This window comes from Onychostoma macrolepis, chromosome 13 (genome assembly GCF_012432095.1).
Source record: "Onychostoma macrolepis isolate SWU-2019 chromosome 13, ASM1243209v1, whole genome shotgun sequence".
Lineage (NCBI taxonomy): Eukaryota > Metazoa > Chordata > Actinopteri > Cypriniformes > Cyprinidae > Onychostoma > Onychostoma macrolepis.
Genome location: NC_081167.1, coordinates 21,548,224 through 21,564,762, shown reverse-complemented (window position 1 = coordinate 21,564,762; position 16,539 = coordinate 21,548,224). Strand labels below are relative to the sequence as shown.

Sequence of the window (16,539 nt, the reverse complement as noted above, 5' to 3'; positions counted from 1 at the left end):
TCCAGACAGACAGAGAGAAACACAGATGAAGGAAAGAGCCAGAGAGATGACACCCATATACATCCATGCAAAATTAAAAAATGCTAGGGCCTTTGTGCATATGCTACAAACAAGCCATGGTGCTTATTTGGGAAATGCAGGTTTGAATCCGGTCTAATGGTGTGTTCAAGTTACGTCAGAAATATAGTATTTATGAGTCGAATATACATCAATTGCACCACAAAGTTGGAATTACAAGTGGGAAACTGAACTTTCCTGAGATTGAAGGTATATTTGTAGAATGTTTTTATTTAATTTATTTATATATATTTTTATATTTTATATATATATTTTTTTTTTTTACAATAAAAATTCAAATATGCAATCATATTATATAAATACAAATTCAGCTCCTTCATGAATTGAAGAAAAACATTAAAAAAAAGTTAAAAAAATATTTCATTTATTTATTTATTTTTGGTAGAAAAAGTACATTATCATCTTGCTCTGACCAAAGCAGGGTTCCAGACAAAAAAAACAACAAAAAAAATCGATTAAGGAGCCATTGGCTCCTTTAAGAAAAAACTTAACAGAATAAATGCGTTTTATTTATTTGTTTTTTTTACATTTTGACATGTCAATCATACAGTCATGTGTTTGTCTACTCTTTTCTTGACTTTATCAGCATTTTAATCCATCTTGTAGATGACCTGGGAACTAAGGTTCACTTAAAGTGGGAACTAAACGTCTTTTCCAACTTGAAATATACAGTCACAAAGAACTGTTTATTACACATAATCTGTGATAATTGCAGTTTAATAAATTTAAGTTGGTCCAACTTAAAATAAAAAAGTGAACAACACATTTTCAAACTGTTATCTGTCAGCGTAACTCGGAATTGTCAAGTTCACTTAATGTAATTATGCATCAAGTTGGCGCTTTAGGAGCAAATATAGCGGCTTATCCGAGATAGGTATAAAGGGAGGTTGGAGCCAGCTCCAAATGGGTGGGACTTGTTAATATTCCCTACACAAAACTCATATTTATTCAATGACATCATTGTCTTTTGAAGTTTAATCCAGCTGTATCGCGGTTCTTGTCTTTCCATCCCCAACTGTAAGACCTCTTGAAATTATAATTAAGACTTTTCTTATACCATTTAACATATTTAAAACTTTTTATGGCCGTAAATTTTATACAAGTAAATTGAGAGGTTTTTAAGGACCCACAGTATTTAAGTTAGCCCGTTGGGCAGGGCAGTGATACATTTTGGTAGCCCAACTGGAAAACGCAATAGCCCCGCGATTTTGTGAGCCCTGCGTTTCCTCAGTTTTTTAAAGAGAAGTCAACTGATCGCTTTTTACAGTGTTAGTTTGGGCTCCTCCTCAATGCATCCTATAGAAATGTTGTCAAATCTCTCACATCCAGTCGGTTTTTGCATTTTTTATCATGTAGACAACAGGTTAAGTAAAAATATTAATATGCAAGAGCGAATAAATATAGCAAAATACTCCTCTTTATAATTATTTTTCTAGCTGACTGATGAGCTTATGGATGGCCAGCGGTTAGGTATTGTTACAAGCTTTACAAGATTTCCACAGTTTGACACAGAATGAGCGATTACATGAGACATTTCAATAAGTGTAGGCTCTCTTATAAAATAGCCTACCTTTTGATATTAATTCACATTAATTTCACACTATAATAGAGAAAGATATAATGGGTTCACTTGCCGCTTGAACTGAGGCGCTAAAGCGATTGAATTTATTTTATGAATTTTGTTATGAATTTGGCAGAATGTTAAAGCTGATACTTTGTTTATTAAAAAGTAACAAAGCTTATTGTGATTACTGGACGACAAGTGCGCTGCAAACAGGCTAATATGAAGTTCACGCATTTACAGAACTCAGCATATAGACAAAAGATCTTGATAACAAGAAGCCATATTATTAATGATTATAAACGAGAATTGTTAACGATATTGCCAATATCCACACAGCTGACAGCTTTACCTGTTGAAGTTTGTTCAAGTTGTGCATGAAATAGACACTGCTTTTCTGCACTTTCACTTTGCAGGTCTCTCTCGCTGCACAACTGAGCTGCGTTTAGCTGGCATTTCGGCAGAGATGAGGGCTGTTTGAAACTCTTTTTTTTCCATTAAAACTTTGATGCGCATCGTCTTAGTTTAATACGTGGACATAAAAGATGTGATCGCAAAACAATCAGGAAAAAAATTAAGCCATAACATAGTCGCAGCAAAAACTTCACTTGCAAATTAATATTTTTGGTCGCAAATGCGACCTTCTTAGTCGCAGTTTGGAGCTCTGCAAAGTAATCAAAATTATAATTTCCCAACTACATAAAATAAGAACTTCCCAGGAGAGCATGAGCTTTATTATTAACACCATAAGTCCATCCCAAACTCCACTTTCTACACAATAATTTCCTACCGCTTCTGGATTTAATAATAAATGAAATCCAGTTATAATACCAAAGAATACACTTATTTAAATACACTATTATTAATAAAAATACTATATATTTTAGTGCATGGCCATGAAGGGGAAAAAAAAAAAGAATTGTTTTGAATTGTTGCTATGCAGTTGCAAAGGTGTTCTGAGAGGTGTTTAAAGTAGTAGGGAATTAATCAATCATTGCTAACATATCCTTGGTAAGAGTGACTTTTGATTTGTAGTCCTTTTTTTTTGTTTTTGTGAGTCTGCTTGCATATGTCTCAAGAATAATATGATATGAGGCATCAATCATGTAATTCACGTCAGGCAGTACAATTAAATATTTTCCCTATAATGGTATAAAACTTTATTCTAACTAACAAAGCATATAAGCAGAGTTTTGCGGTTATGACTCTCATACTGTAAACACTTTCCTGCGGACCTGTCAACAGAACAGCACTATCCATTTCCCTTCCATTGTCCCTACATGACAGCACTCTCCAGATTTGAATGCAGGCCAGAAACCTGACCACAGCGTGCCTGAGGAACCTTAGAAAACAGCTCTCTGCACACTAGACTACAATGCTGACATTTTGAATGGAGCGTCAATAGGCAGGAGTGTGCCGGCATTGCATGCATGGCAAAGCAGACACAAAAGAGAAGCATAGCAATATAATTAACATTTAGAGGGGGAAAATGCAGTATGAGACATTGAGAGCACAAACACGCACAAAGACGACAGCCGGCGCAATAAAAGGCCATGTTGACAATACATCTCAACCTGGAGGAAGGAAAAAATAAAAAAGGAAGTGTTTTTTAAAAGCCAGACTGAGCCGGTACTGCTTGTACCATAAACATGCACACGTCAAAGCATATGTTGCATAAGCTGTAGCAATTACAGCAGAAAACACATTCGCTTTAGAACAACAATGACATGCGCCGTCGTTGCCATAGTAAGATCAATCACTACACTCTCTATTGATCTACGAGCTGATGGCTGCATTAATTAGGACAGTTGGGAACAATTACTCCATTAAATCAAAACATCCACAAATGCTCACAAAAAGTAAAGCAAAATCCCCAGGGTACATTCATTAATGTGATCAATTTGATTCACAGGATGGAGTAGACCTTCACTCACCTTGAACTTTGACCTCTCAGACTAAACTGGTTATTGTTACAAAAGAAATGATTGATGATCATAGTCAAAAGGCCTGTCATGGCTAAATGGAGGACTGGCAAATTAAGGAGTTAAACAGAAAGGCAATAGAAGGGGAAAAAAGGGAGTTCGTTCATGTAAAACATTCACGTTTCCACATTTCCTAAATGATTATGAGCCTTGGTCACCCTCTACTCCAAAAAGGCACCAGTGTCTTATTTTGGATGCTTTCCGTCACCTCACACATTTTATTTTATTTTTTTTTCTGTAAAGCGAAGACTTAGAGTTTGTTGTGATTGACAGGCCAATTAATTTGCCAGTCTTAGTCTAGAGTCGGAGTCACAGAGCTGTAATCAGACGAGTGCGGATGTGATGCTAACAAAACCATGGGTTACCTTGCACTGGTCTGCAGCTCCTTCCTTTGCTTAAGAAATTTGGAAACATGAATGTCATAATGGAAATTATTACATATCTACGTACCAATTACAGTCAGGGTGTGGCGATTTTGATGTGAATGATCTATAATATTTTTGTTTATATATACCATTATATATAACATTTTTGTCATGTAATTTTGGACAATTGTAACCCTGGACCACAAAACCAGTCTTAAGTGTCAATTTTCTGAAATAAAATAAGCTGAATAAATAAGCTTTCCATTGATGTATGGTTTGTTAGAATAGGACAATATTTGGCTGAAATACAACTATTTGAAAATCTGGAATCTGAGGGTGCAAAAAAATCGAAATATTGAGAAAATCGCCTTTAAAGCTGATCAAATGAAGTTATTGGCAATGCATATTACTAATCAAAAATGAAGTTTTGACATATTTACAGTAGGAAATTTACTAAATATCTTCATGGAACATGATCTTTACTTAATATCCTAATGATTTTTGGCATAAAATAAAAATGGATAATTTTGACCCGTACAATGTATTTTTGGCTATTGCTACAAATATACCCCAGCGACTTAAGACTGGTTTTGTGGGCCAGGGTCACAATTTTGGATCACTGATATGTGGACTTTATGATAAATATATGATAAAAGGGGAAAAAACTTAATTGGAAAGCAGTGGTGAAAATGGCACAGCAACAAAGCCTTCTGCGTTTTAATCAAGTCAATGTGCCATTGCTGGACATACTAAATACTTTTTTCATTAGAGACAAAAGCTCATAAATGAAAAAGCTGATGCACAAACAGATGCATTGCTTGGCATGTTTCCTCCACGTGTCAGAAGCATGCACCTGTCTTTCATTCCCGTGGTCTACCTTCTTCCCTGCTGTATTTACAACCTGTTCAATAGTAAATTCCTGCTTCTCTTGCATTCTCATCTCCATATTGCATGTCTTTGAGTGGAGCCATGTTCTATGCTGTGTGAATTGTGAACAAATGAAAGGGCTCCCTCAGGCACTGCTGCTCGGTCTTATTCTTGGCACTTCACCATCATGAATTCTCACAGAAGACGGATTCCAAAAGCAGAAATGGAGAGAAAGGGGGAAAAAAAGAGGGCAGGGAGAATGTAATTGAACTGCCATGAAAAATTAGCATCACCTAGCTCCTAAACCAGCTATATGAGGTACTTAGTGAAAAAAGGCCATTTGGACTTCAAACCATAGTATCAACTGCCAGATTTCATGCCACCTTTGTTTACGAGCCTGAAATTGATTTATGGCGGAGAAAAAAAAAAGAACGAAATGAAGGATCTGTGTAGTAATTGACCCTATGGCGGTTCTGGTCCGGATGCACACGATTGGTCAAATGTGAAATCCTCATTATCTCATTTAATCAAGATGGATGAGGAGACGGCTCAATATCATCTGAGCCCAAGAGGCCACATGGAACGACATAAAAGCATAGAGCCCTACCTGAAATCCCATTAGGTCCAAAACAACACGGCCGACCAATGAAAAGACATCTTGTACGTCTGTGGGCCTTTAGAACAAATTTGGACGGATGGTTTTTGGATGGTGCTTCATTTGAAGCAGCTTTGGCAGAGGATTTCATTAGCCGCAATGGGTCAACAGATCCTGCTAATGCTTCCAGCGGATGTTAGCGTCCTCTTAACATAACCCTTCACTGAGCAAAGAAGTTCTCCTTCGCCTACGTGCACCTGGATGCGGACGAAGTGGATGCTTAGAGCACTACAAACACCCACGTGTTTCGGCAATCTGTGGGAATATTCACCATGCATCCAGACCAAACATCCCAAGCAGGCAGAGAGAGACTTTCTTTGTTTTGGCTTTTAAAGCAGTCAACACTGCTGCAAAGCTGACAGCAGCTTTTTATTCACTCACCACCTCATTTCAGAGAACAATAAGGATCATGAAAATTGCAGGGACCGCTAATTGACTGGCTTAGATGACTGGTGTGAGGCGCTAGCGCAGCTTGTCTGGTATCTGCTAACATGTGCACAAACACACACACACACAACACTTTCTCTCTCATTCTGTCAATGGTAACACTAAGGGCCCTCTGATGACAAAAACTTGCCAGAGACAGCAATGACAGAAGCTCAATTAATATCATAGCAGCGGTAGTTTCAAAGATGAGAGCACCTATCTGTTCACTCCAGGCATATGGGCTACAGACAATGCTGCTGACAGGTTAAAGCAATTACACTGAGGGGATCAGATAATTGGATATTTTGTATACCAAAGCAGGGGAGAGGGAATTAATATTGTGCACGCCGATTTATGAATGATTTGTATTTTATTATTTTAAGGAAATAGTTCATGCAAAATTACACATTCTGCCATTACTCACCCTCACGACGTTCTAATACTGTATATTGTATTATGAAAGACATAGAAAATTATTTCCTTTTTGGTGATTTCTTTATTTCGTACAAATGACAGTCCATAGTGAACATGCCAAGCAAATAAATAAATATATATATATATATATATATATATATATATATATATATATATATATATATATATATAAGTAAACAAAGGAACAGAATGAATATATTTCTAATATAAATATAAAGTTTTCATAAAGATCTCTCTAAAGGTCTCCAAAGCTGTGCGTATGTAAATATTTTGCATTTTAGATACTACATGTCAGTGTTACATGTGAACACCTATGAATACTAATGAGATCAGGCTGGCCATGGAGACTGCCAACAACATTATATGGGGAAAAAAAAAAAATGTTGTGTAAAGATTATACAAAAAATGTTCTATTTTTTTTGTTCTGTGCAGAAAGAAAGAAAGAAAGAAAGAAAGATTACAGGTTTTGGATGGCATGAATGTGAGTAAATACTAATGTTTTTTTGTAAACTATTCTTTTAACAGGCTAATCATGGCCACCTCTGGAGAATCCTCTCTCAGTGAGACAGATGTGTCAATCAGTGAAAATCCAAAAAAACAGCCAGCACATATTAACAAATGAAGGCAACGGAAATGAAATGCTTTGAAACCACACCACACGCACAGATGCTAGAGCTCAAAAGCCTGGCCTCAGGTGACTAAAGTCTTTAATAATACACTATGTGATACCATAATCCATTTTGAAACTTTTTTTTTTCAAGTGCTTCAGTCATAAATCCTCCATTATCCTTTCTGCCTGTTTCTCTCACCCCCATAAAATGTCATTTCTGTCAGTCGATCAGCTGCAAGAAAGGCTACAGTTCGTTTAAACAATACATTATCACATACACTGATATATGTGAGCCATCCCAGCAGACTAGACATAAATAGAAACAGCTAACAGTATAAATATTCTTCAAAAAATAAAATATTATTTAATGTTCAACAATAACATATAACAACATAGGAATCTGAAATGACATGAGGTGAGTAAATATAATGACAGAATTTACATTTTGGGTTGAACTATTCCTTCAAAGAGGTTTTAATCCCTATTGGGAACAAAGCCACAAGTTCTTTGACAGATAAAGAAGATGGGAAGTTTTGGTTTCTTTGGAGCTTCTCTACATTTGCAATTTAGTTCAAAGTTACAGACCTTTTTCATCTAGAGTTTCATTATTTTCTTGCCTTTTGTTCCTGCGTATATAAATTGAAAATTCTGAAAGAAAAGAAAAAGAAAAAAAAAAAACAACAAAAGCAATCCTTATGACTTGTCCTCTCTCTTTACCTGAAGACGACATATTCAGCAACGGGCAGAGTGGAAAAAGAAAAACTTTGAAAGGGTTTTCATCATCTTGTACTGAAGATGTATGACTGGCGTAACATGAGAAAAAATGAATTCCCAATGGAGCAGGGGTAATCAATATTCAACAAGTGTACGGTAACTGTCCTCCCACTATACCCACCGGATCCGCCTGCCCGTGACTCTAAAGATCACTAAGGATGACGTGCTGCACATCAGCAATGAAGGGATGCGGTGAAGGAAAAAAATGAGGTGAAAATATGGCCCAAGCGTCTCAAAGGAGTCTCATTACACCACTCGCTTGTTTCATTTTCTCCTCTGTATTTTCATTTTCCATTTTAGCTCTTTGGGTTGGGGGGTTTCTGAAGCCATCAGAGGTTGAGAAGTAGAAAAAAAAAAAAAAACTTCACACCAGCACAGAAACACAAGCAGCTTTTTCTGACAAAATCCAATGGATTTATGACAGTTACAACTAAAAAACAACCTCTTTAGAGAGCCCATCTTTCTCTCTGATCTCTGACGAAGACACACCAATTTAAAGGTAGCATACAGAGGGCAGAACCAGGTCAAGCTTGACCATCTGCCTCAAACGATTTAGCCGTCATTCACAGGGAGACCAATTTCCTGTCACCTGCAGCCATTTATTATGAAGTTATTACAATCAAAATCACCATGGATGATGTGGAGATAACTTAGTGTTACAAAAACAATAGTGGGGCATCTGTCATTTACTCACCCTCAAGTCTAAACCCATATATGCAAATGAGGGGGGTCATTGTACATACAATGAATGTCAATGAGGTCCACCGTTTTCGAAATATCATCATCTGTGTTTCATAGAATAATCAAAGTCATACGGGTTTGGAAAGACATGAGGGTGAGTACATGATGACAGAACTGTAATTACTCACCCTCATGTCGTTCCAAACCCGTAAGACCTTCATTCATCTTCGGAACACAAATTAAGATATTTTTGATTAAATCTGAGAGCTCACAGACCCTCCACAAACAGCAACACAACGGTCCATGTGACATCTTGGCTGATGTCACATGGACTGTTTTACCGATGCCCTTGTTTCTGGACCTGGGAACATTGCAGTTGTGTTGCTGTCTATGGAGGGTCAGAGAGCTCTTGGATTTAATAAAAAATATCTTAATTTATGTTCCAAAGATGAACAAAAGGTTTTACGGGTTTGGAACGACATGAGGGCGAGTAATTAATGATTTAAGATATTTCTGATGAAATCTCAGAGCTTTCTGACACTTAATAGACAGCAACACAACTCACACGTTCAAGGACATTGTTAAAATATTCCATGTGACATATGTGGTTCAACCTAAATTTTATGAATCTACGAGAATATTTTTTTGTTCACAAAGAAAACAAAAATAGCAACTTTATTCAATAATTTTAATAACTCTTCCGTGTTAGTCTTCGATGCACGTTCACAACAGTACCACCATGCATGCGTGTGCATTCCTTTGCTTGTGCAGTGCATCCGGGTTCTATGTCAGAATGCCAGCTCATGCGTCAGCAGCACCACACGCATGCACAAGTCAAAGACTGAAACAACAGAGAAGAAATTGTTGAATAAAGCTGTTATTTCTGTTTTTTCTCGTAGCTTCATAAAAGTTCCCACTGATGTCACATGGACTATTTTAATGATGTCCTTACTACTTTTCTGGGCCTTGAACGTGTCAGTTGCACTGCTGTCTATGCAGGGTCAGAAAGCTCTCAGATTTAATTAAAATTTCTAAATTAGTCTTATGGGTTTAGAACGACATTGAGGTGAGTAATTAATGACAGAATTTTCATTTTTGGGTGAACTAACCCTTTAAGGTTTGATTAAATTTGACCAAAACGTTTTTTGGTTGACCAAAAATTGCTTTGTTTGATAGCCTGAAACATCGTTCACCTCAGATAGAAATAACCACATCAAAAGTAAACTTGTATATATTACAGTACATTTCATTCATATTCCAGAGGTATTCAAACTGATGATGGTGGAGATGATTATAGACGCAATTTGCATACAAATTTAGAAAAAAAAGAAAAAAACTTGACAGTGTGGTTGCCCCACACTAAAACAGATCAGGGGCAATAAGATCTGGGTCAGGACAATTTACCAAGTGTGAAAACAGCATGAAAAGTGCCAAACAAGAATAATACCTAAACAAATTTCACACTATTCTCTTTAATGGTTATAGATTTGAGAATCCCGCAGGGTGACAAAGTACCTCAGTCCTGCTGAGCAGTTTTTATATTCTCGCTCAGAAGCTCCTTAAATCATTCGAAGGCCTGAGAGAGCTCACCAAACAGTGTTTTGGATGACTGTTTCAAAGTTTTCTGTGAATGAATTTCCAGTCTCCTCAGCCTCTGACCTCTACATGGACCTCATTACTGAAGTTGGCATGTCTGATCTTTGACCTCAGTTCCTCTGAGTCTCTACCAACTTTAAATGAGGCTTATTCATATATCTCATACATTTTCTCTCTGTGAATAGACATTCAGTATGGCAGCAAAGGCCCATTCACCAAGAACGACAACAATAATGACAACTATTTTGGTATTCACCAATGGACACCAATGGATACCAATGGATACTGTTCTGTTTATCTAACAAGCACACACCAAGGTTATGTCGTCTGCCACTGTAAATGCTCAAATTCCTTAAAGTTGGGTGGCTTTAAAACTCTGACTGGCTCTTAATGTTTTTTTTTTTTTTATCATTTATCCGCTGGAAAATAACATTTTGAAAATGATTCCAACCAGACATGTAGCATCTTGGCAAACAGCAGTACATTTACATTTACATTTACATTTAGTCATTTTGCAGACGCTTTTATCCAAAGCGACTTACAATTTGGGGAACACATGAAGCGATTCATCTTGAAGAGGCAATTCGACAAAGGAAGTGCTTGTAACACCAAGTCTCAGGCATTGTTTAAATAAGTACAAGCTAGCAAGGGAAGGAATAAGTAAGGAGAAAGATTTTTTTTTTTTTTTTTTTTTTTTATGTGTAGGTTGAAGTCAAGTAGTGTCGAAAGAGATGAGTTTTCAGCTGTTGCTTGAAGATTGACAGGGATCCAGTACTCGAATATGGGTGGGAAGATCATTCCACCAGCCAGGAATGGTGAACGAGAATGTTCTGGAGAGTGATTTTGAGCCTCTTTGTGATGGTACCACGAGGCGCCGCTCACTAGCAGATCTCAGATTTCTGGAGGGATGTAGATTCTTAATAGTGAGTGCATGTAGGCGGGTGCTGAGCCTGTGGTTGTTCTATGAGCAAGCATCAGTGTCTTGAACTTGATGCGAGCTGCGATTGGTAGCCAATGCAATGAGATAAAGAGAGGTGTAACATGGGCTCTTTTGGGTTCCTTGAAGACCAGTCGTGCCGCCGCATTCTGAATCATTTGTAGAGGTTTGACTGTGTTTGATGGAAGTCCAGCCAGAAGAGCATTGCAGTAGTCCAGCCTAGAAATGACAAGGGCCTGGACAAGAAGTTGTGCAGCATGCTCCGTCAGAAAGGGCCTGATCTTTCTGATGTTGTGTAGTGCAAACCTGCAAGATCGAGCAGTCTTTGCAATGTGGTCTTTGAAGGTCAGCTGGTCATCAAAGATTACACCAAGATTTCTGACCGAAGTTGATGGGGTAATTGTTGATGAACCTAACTGGATCGTGATGTCATGCTGTAGAGTTGGAGCGGCAGGAAAGACAAGAAGCTCAGTCTTTGCCAGGTTGAGCTGGAGGTGATGTTCTTTCATCCATGCCGAGATGTCTGCCAGGCAACCTGAGATCCTTGCAGCTACCGTTGGATCATCTGGTTGAAAAGAGAGATAGAGCTGTGTGTCATCAGCATAGCAGTGGTAGGAGAATCCATGTGCCTGTATGATGGGACCCAGTGATGTAGTGTATGTGGAGAAGAGGAGGGTCCAAGAACCGATCCCTGAGGAACCCCAGTGACCAGTGTATGTGCTTTGGATACCTCCTCCCAGGCCACCCTGAAAGACCTACCAGTGAGATAGGATTCAAACCAGCGAAGTGGAATTCCAGCGATGCCCAGTGATGAGAGAGTGGAGAGGAGTATCTGATGATTGACAGTGTCAAACGCGGCAGATAGATCCAGCAGAATGAGGACTGATGATTTGGAATGGGCTTTTGCAATTCGCAGGGCTTCAGTGACCGAGAGAAGTGCAGTCTCAGTTGAATGGCCACTCCTGAAACCTGACTGTTTAGCGTCCAGTTTGTTGTTCTGTGAAAGAAACAATGAGACCTGGTTGAAGACAACACGTTCAAGTGTTTTCGCTATGAATGGAAGGAGAGAGACAGGTCTATAGTTTTCTATAAGAGAAGTGTTTAATGTAGGTTTTTTGAGCAGTGGGGTTACCCGAGCCTGCTTGAACGCAGTGGGGAAGATGCCTGTGAGGAGGGATGTGTTGATGATGTGTGTGAGTGTCGGTAAGAGCGTGGGAGAGATTGCTTGCAGAAGGTGCGAGGGATTGGGTCAAGAGGACATGTTGTAGGATGGTTGGAGAGGAGAAGTTTGGATACTTCAGCCTCCGTCAGGGGACAGAAGGAGAAAATGGGAGGTTTAGCAGTGGAAGTGGTTGGTTGGGGGTCCTGTGTGCGTGGAGGTGAGAACTGATCACTGATCGATCTAGTTTTGTCTGTAAAAAGTAGCAAAGTCATCAGCTGTAATAGAAGTGGTGGGAGGTGGTGGAGGGGACAGAGGAGAGAATTAAATGTTCTGAAGAGATTACGCATGTCTGGAGCGCTGTTGATCTTGTTGTGGAAATGTGAGGATTTGGCAGTGTGGACATCAGCAGAGAAAGATGAGAGCAGAGACTGATACCTACTCAGGTCCGACGGGTTGTTTGATTTGTGCCATTTTCTCTCTGCCGCTCTGAGTTTAGTCCGATGTTCACGAAGAACATCAGATAACCAGGGGTTAGAAGGGGCAGTCCGTGCTGACCTAGAGGAGAGAGGACAAATGTCGTCTAGACAAGAAGTTAAGGTAGAGCATAAAGTTTCAGTAGCTGCGTTTACATCCAGAGATGAGAAATGGGTAGGTGAGGGAAGAGAGGAGGATACTACAGAGGAAAGATGGGAAGGAGAAAGGGAGCGCAGGTTTCGTCTAAAAGTAACCGGTAGGGGGGTTGGTGGCACACGGGTAGCAAAATGTAGTGTAAATGTAATGAAGAAATGGTCCGAGATATGTAGCGGTTGTACCAGAATGTTATCTGCAGTACAATTGCGTGTGTAAATTAAATCAAGTTGGTTGCCTGATTTGTGCGTGCTAGTAGTGGTAAGGCGATTGAGATCAAATGAAGCTAGTAGCGAGTGGAAGTCTGTAGCATAAGGCTTGTCTAGGTGAATGTTGAAATCACCAAAGACTAAGAGTGGAATGCCATCCTCCACAAAGAGGACAACAACCCGTCCAGCTCCTCTAGGAAGGTGGCTAGAATTTGTCCAGGGGGACGGTAGATTACCACAATCTGGAGTTTTATCGGAGCTGATACAGTAATGGCATGACATTCAAATGAGTTGTAATTGCAAAGGGTAGAGTGGGTTGAGTATTTCCAATTGTGTGAAACGAGCAGGCCAGTACCCCCACCCCGACCAACTTGACGCGAAGTATGAGAGAAAGAGAAATTAGTAGAGAGAGCAGCTGGGGTTGCTGAGTCTTCTGGACGAATCCAGGTCTCAGTCAAGCCCAAGATGCTGAGAGTGGATTTTAAAGAAAAGGCAGAAATGAAGTCAGCTTTGTTGACGGCTGACTGACAATTCCAGAGACCCACAGAGAAAGCCAGAGGTGTAGTGGAAGATGTAGAGATAGGGCGAGGTTAGCAGTATTACGTTGCCGTCTGCAGTGATGTTAGAGCGTGGCTGAGAGAGAACCGGAATGTTTTGGAGACACATGATAGAGGTAGAAGGAAAGAGGATAGGAGAGCAGAGTGAGGAAGGAAAAAGATACTTAAGTGTGTAGCTCGGTGTCGTTGCTCGGTTCAAGTCGCACAGGAAAAAGTCGCAGGTCTTTACACTCCTCGGTCTTCACACGAGGAGGCTGAACACGACGGCTGAACGCTTCCGCAGACGCTTCGCGTCAGCGCACACACCTCAAACAAATACACAGTCTAGAGTGAAAAAGCTGTGGTCGCTTTTAATTAGCACAACCACCAGCCAATCGCAGGGCAATGGCTCAAATCGAAACTAACACTTCGCACTTAAGTGCAGGAAAGGAGTTTAAGCTAAAGGGCAGTTATTATAATGATCAATAAGTGCAATCAAAATATAAACCACAACGAAAAAGCAGAATAGAAATAGGTAGGAAACGAACTATTCTTTCCTAGCAACAAGGAATTAATTTAAACAACAGAGCTAAGAATGAGTATTAAAACACTTACGCACTGCCGTCTGTCTCTTCTGGTGACTAATCGCCTTCTCCCGGGTCTAACAGTGCCCGAACAGTTTAAATAGTTTTTACAGTCGCTGTGGTCGCTTTTAATTAGCACAACCACCAGCCAATCGCAGGGCAATGGCTCAAATCGAACTAACACTTCGCACTTAAGTGCAGGAAAGGAGTTTAAGCTAAAGGGCAGTTATTATAATGATCAATAAGTGCAATCAAAATATAAACCACAACGAAAAAGCAGAATAGAAATAGGTAGGAAACGAACTATTCTTTCCTAGCAACAAGGAATTAATTTAAACAACAGAGCTAAGAATGAGTATTAAAACACTTACGCACTGCCATCTTTCTCTCTGATCTCTGACGAAGACACACCAATTTAAAGGTAGCATACAGAGGGCAGAACCAGGTCAAGCTTGACCATCTGCCTCAAACGATTTAGCCGTCATTCACAGGAGACCAATTTCCTGTCACCTGCAGCCATTTATTATGAAGTTATTACAATCAAAATCACCATGGATGATGTGGAGATAACTTAGTGTTACAAAAACAATAGTGGGGCATCTGTCATTTACTCACCCTCAAGTCTAAACCCATATATGCAAATGAGGGGGTCATTGTACATACAATGAATGTCAATGAGGTCCACCGTTTCGAAATATCATCATCTGTGTTTCATAGAATAATCAAAGTCATACGGGTTTGGAAAGACATGAGGGTGAGTACATGATGACAGAACTGTAATTACTCACCCTCATGTCGTTCCAAACCCGTAAGACCTTCATTCATCTTGAACACAAATTAAGATATTTTTGATTAAATCTGAGAGCTCTCAGACCCTCCACAAACAGCAACACAACGGTCCATGTGACATCTTGGCTGATGTCACATGGACTGTTTTACCGATGCCCTTGTTTCTGGACCTGGGAACATTGCAGTTGTGTTGCTGTCTATGGAGGGTCAGAGAGCTCTTGGATTTAATAAAAATATCTTAATTTATGTTCAAAGATGAACAAAAGGTTTTACGGGTTTGGAACGACATGAGGGCGAGTAATTAATGATTTAAGATATTTCTGATGAAATCTCAGAGCTTTCTGACACTTAATAGACAGCAACACAACTCACACGTTCAAGGACATTGTTAAAATATTCCATGTGACATATGTGGTTCAACCTAAATTTTATGAATCTACGAGAATATTTTTTGTTCACAAAGAAAACAAAATAGCAACTTTATTCAATAATTTTAATAACTCTTCCGTGTTAGTCTTGATGCACGTTCACAACAGTACCACCATGCATGCGTGTGCATTCCTTTGCTTGTGCAGTGCATCCGGGTTCTATGTCAGAATGCCAGCTCATGCGTCAGCAGCACCACACGCATGCACAAGTCAAAGACTGAAACAACAGAGAAGAAATTGTTGAATAAAGCTGTTATTTCTGTTTTTTCTCGTAGCTTCATAAAAGTTCCCACTGATGTCACATGGACTATTTTAATGATGTCCTTACTACTTTTCTGGGCCTTGAACGTGTCAGTTGCACTGCTGTCTATGCAGGGTCAGAAAGCTCTCAGATTTAATTAAAATTTCTAAATTAGTCTTATGGGTTTAGAACGACATTGAGGTGAGTAATTAATGACAGAATTTTCATTTTTGGGTGAACTAACCCTTTAAGGTTTGATTAAATTTGACCAAAACGTTTTTTTGGTTGACCAAAAAATTGCTTTGTTTGATAGCCTGAAACATCGTTCACCTCAGATAGAAATAACCACATCAAAAAGTAAACTTGTATATATTACAGTACATTTCATTCATATTCCAGAGGTATTCAAACTGATGATGGTGGAGATGATTATAGACGCAATTTGCATACAAATTTAGAAAAAAAAAAGAAAAAAAAAACTTGACAGTGTGGTTGCCCCACACTAAAACAGATCAGGGGCAATAAGATCTGGGTCAGGACAATTTACCAAGTGTGAAAACAGCATGAAAAGTGCCAAACAAGAATGATACCTAAACAAATTTCACACTATTCTCTTTAATGGTTATAGATTTGAGAATCCCGCAGGGTGACAAAGTACCTCAGTCCTGCTGAGCAGTTTTTATATTCTCGCTCAGAAGCTCCTTAAATCATTCGAAGGCCTGAGAGAGCTCACCAAACAGTGTTTTGGATGACTGTTTCAAAGTTTTCTGTGAATGAATTTCCAGTCTCCTCAGCCTCTGACCTCTACATGGACCTCATTACTGAAGTTGGCATGTCTGATCTTTGACCTCAGTTCCTCTGAGTCTCTACCAACTTTAAATGAGGCTTATTCATATATCTCATACATTTTCTCTCTGTGAATAGACATTCAGTATGGCAGCAAAGGCCCATTCACCAAGAACGATAACAATAATGACAACTATTTTGGTATTCACC

At 39.0% G+C, this 16,539-nt stretch overlaps 1 protein-coding gene and 1 long non-coding RNA gene across 5 annotated transcripts in view; both read right to left on the bottom strand.

Annotated features, from left to right (window-relative positions):
• Window positions 1-16,539, bottom strand: part of macrod2 (mono-ADP ribosylhydrolase 2) — a 544,600-nt gene that overhangs the window by 283,438 nt on the left and 244,623 nt on the right. The window lies entirely within an intron of this gene.
• On the bottom strand, window positions 10,966-13,545 carry LOC131551897 (uncharacterized). Its single transcript, XR_009273842.1, has 3 exons — window positions 12,569-13,545; window positions 11,727-11,964; window positions 10,966-11,532 (listed from the first exon to the last, which is right to left on the bottom strand). It is a non-coding gene; the product is annotated as an uncharacterized LOC131551897 (long non-coding RNA).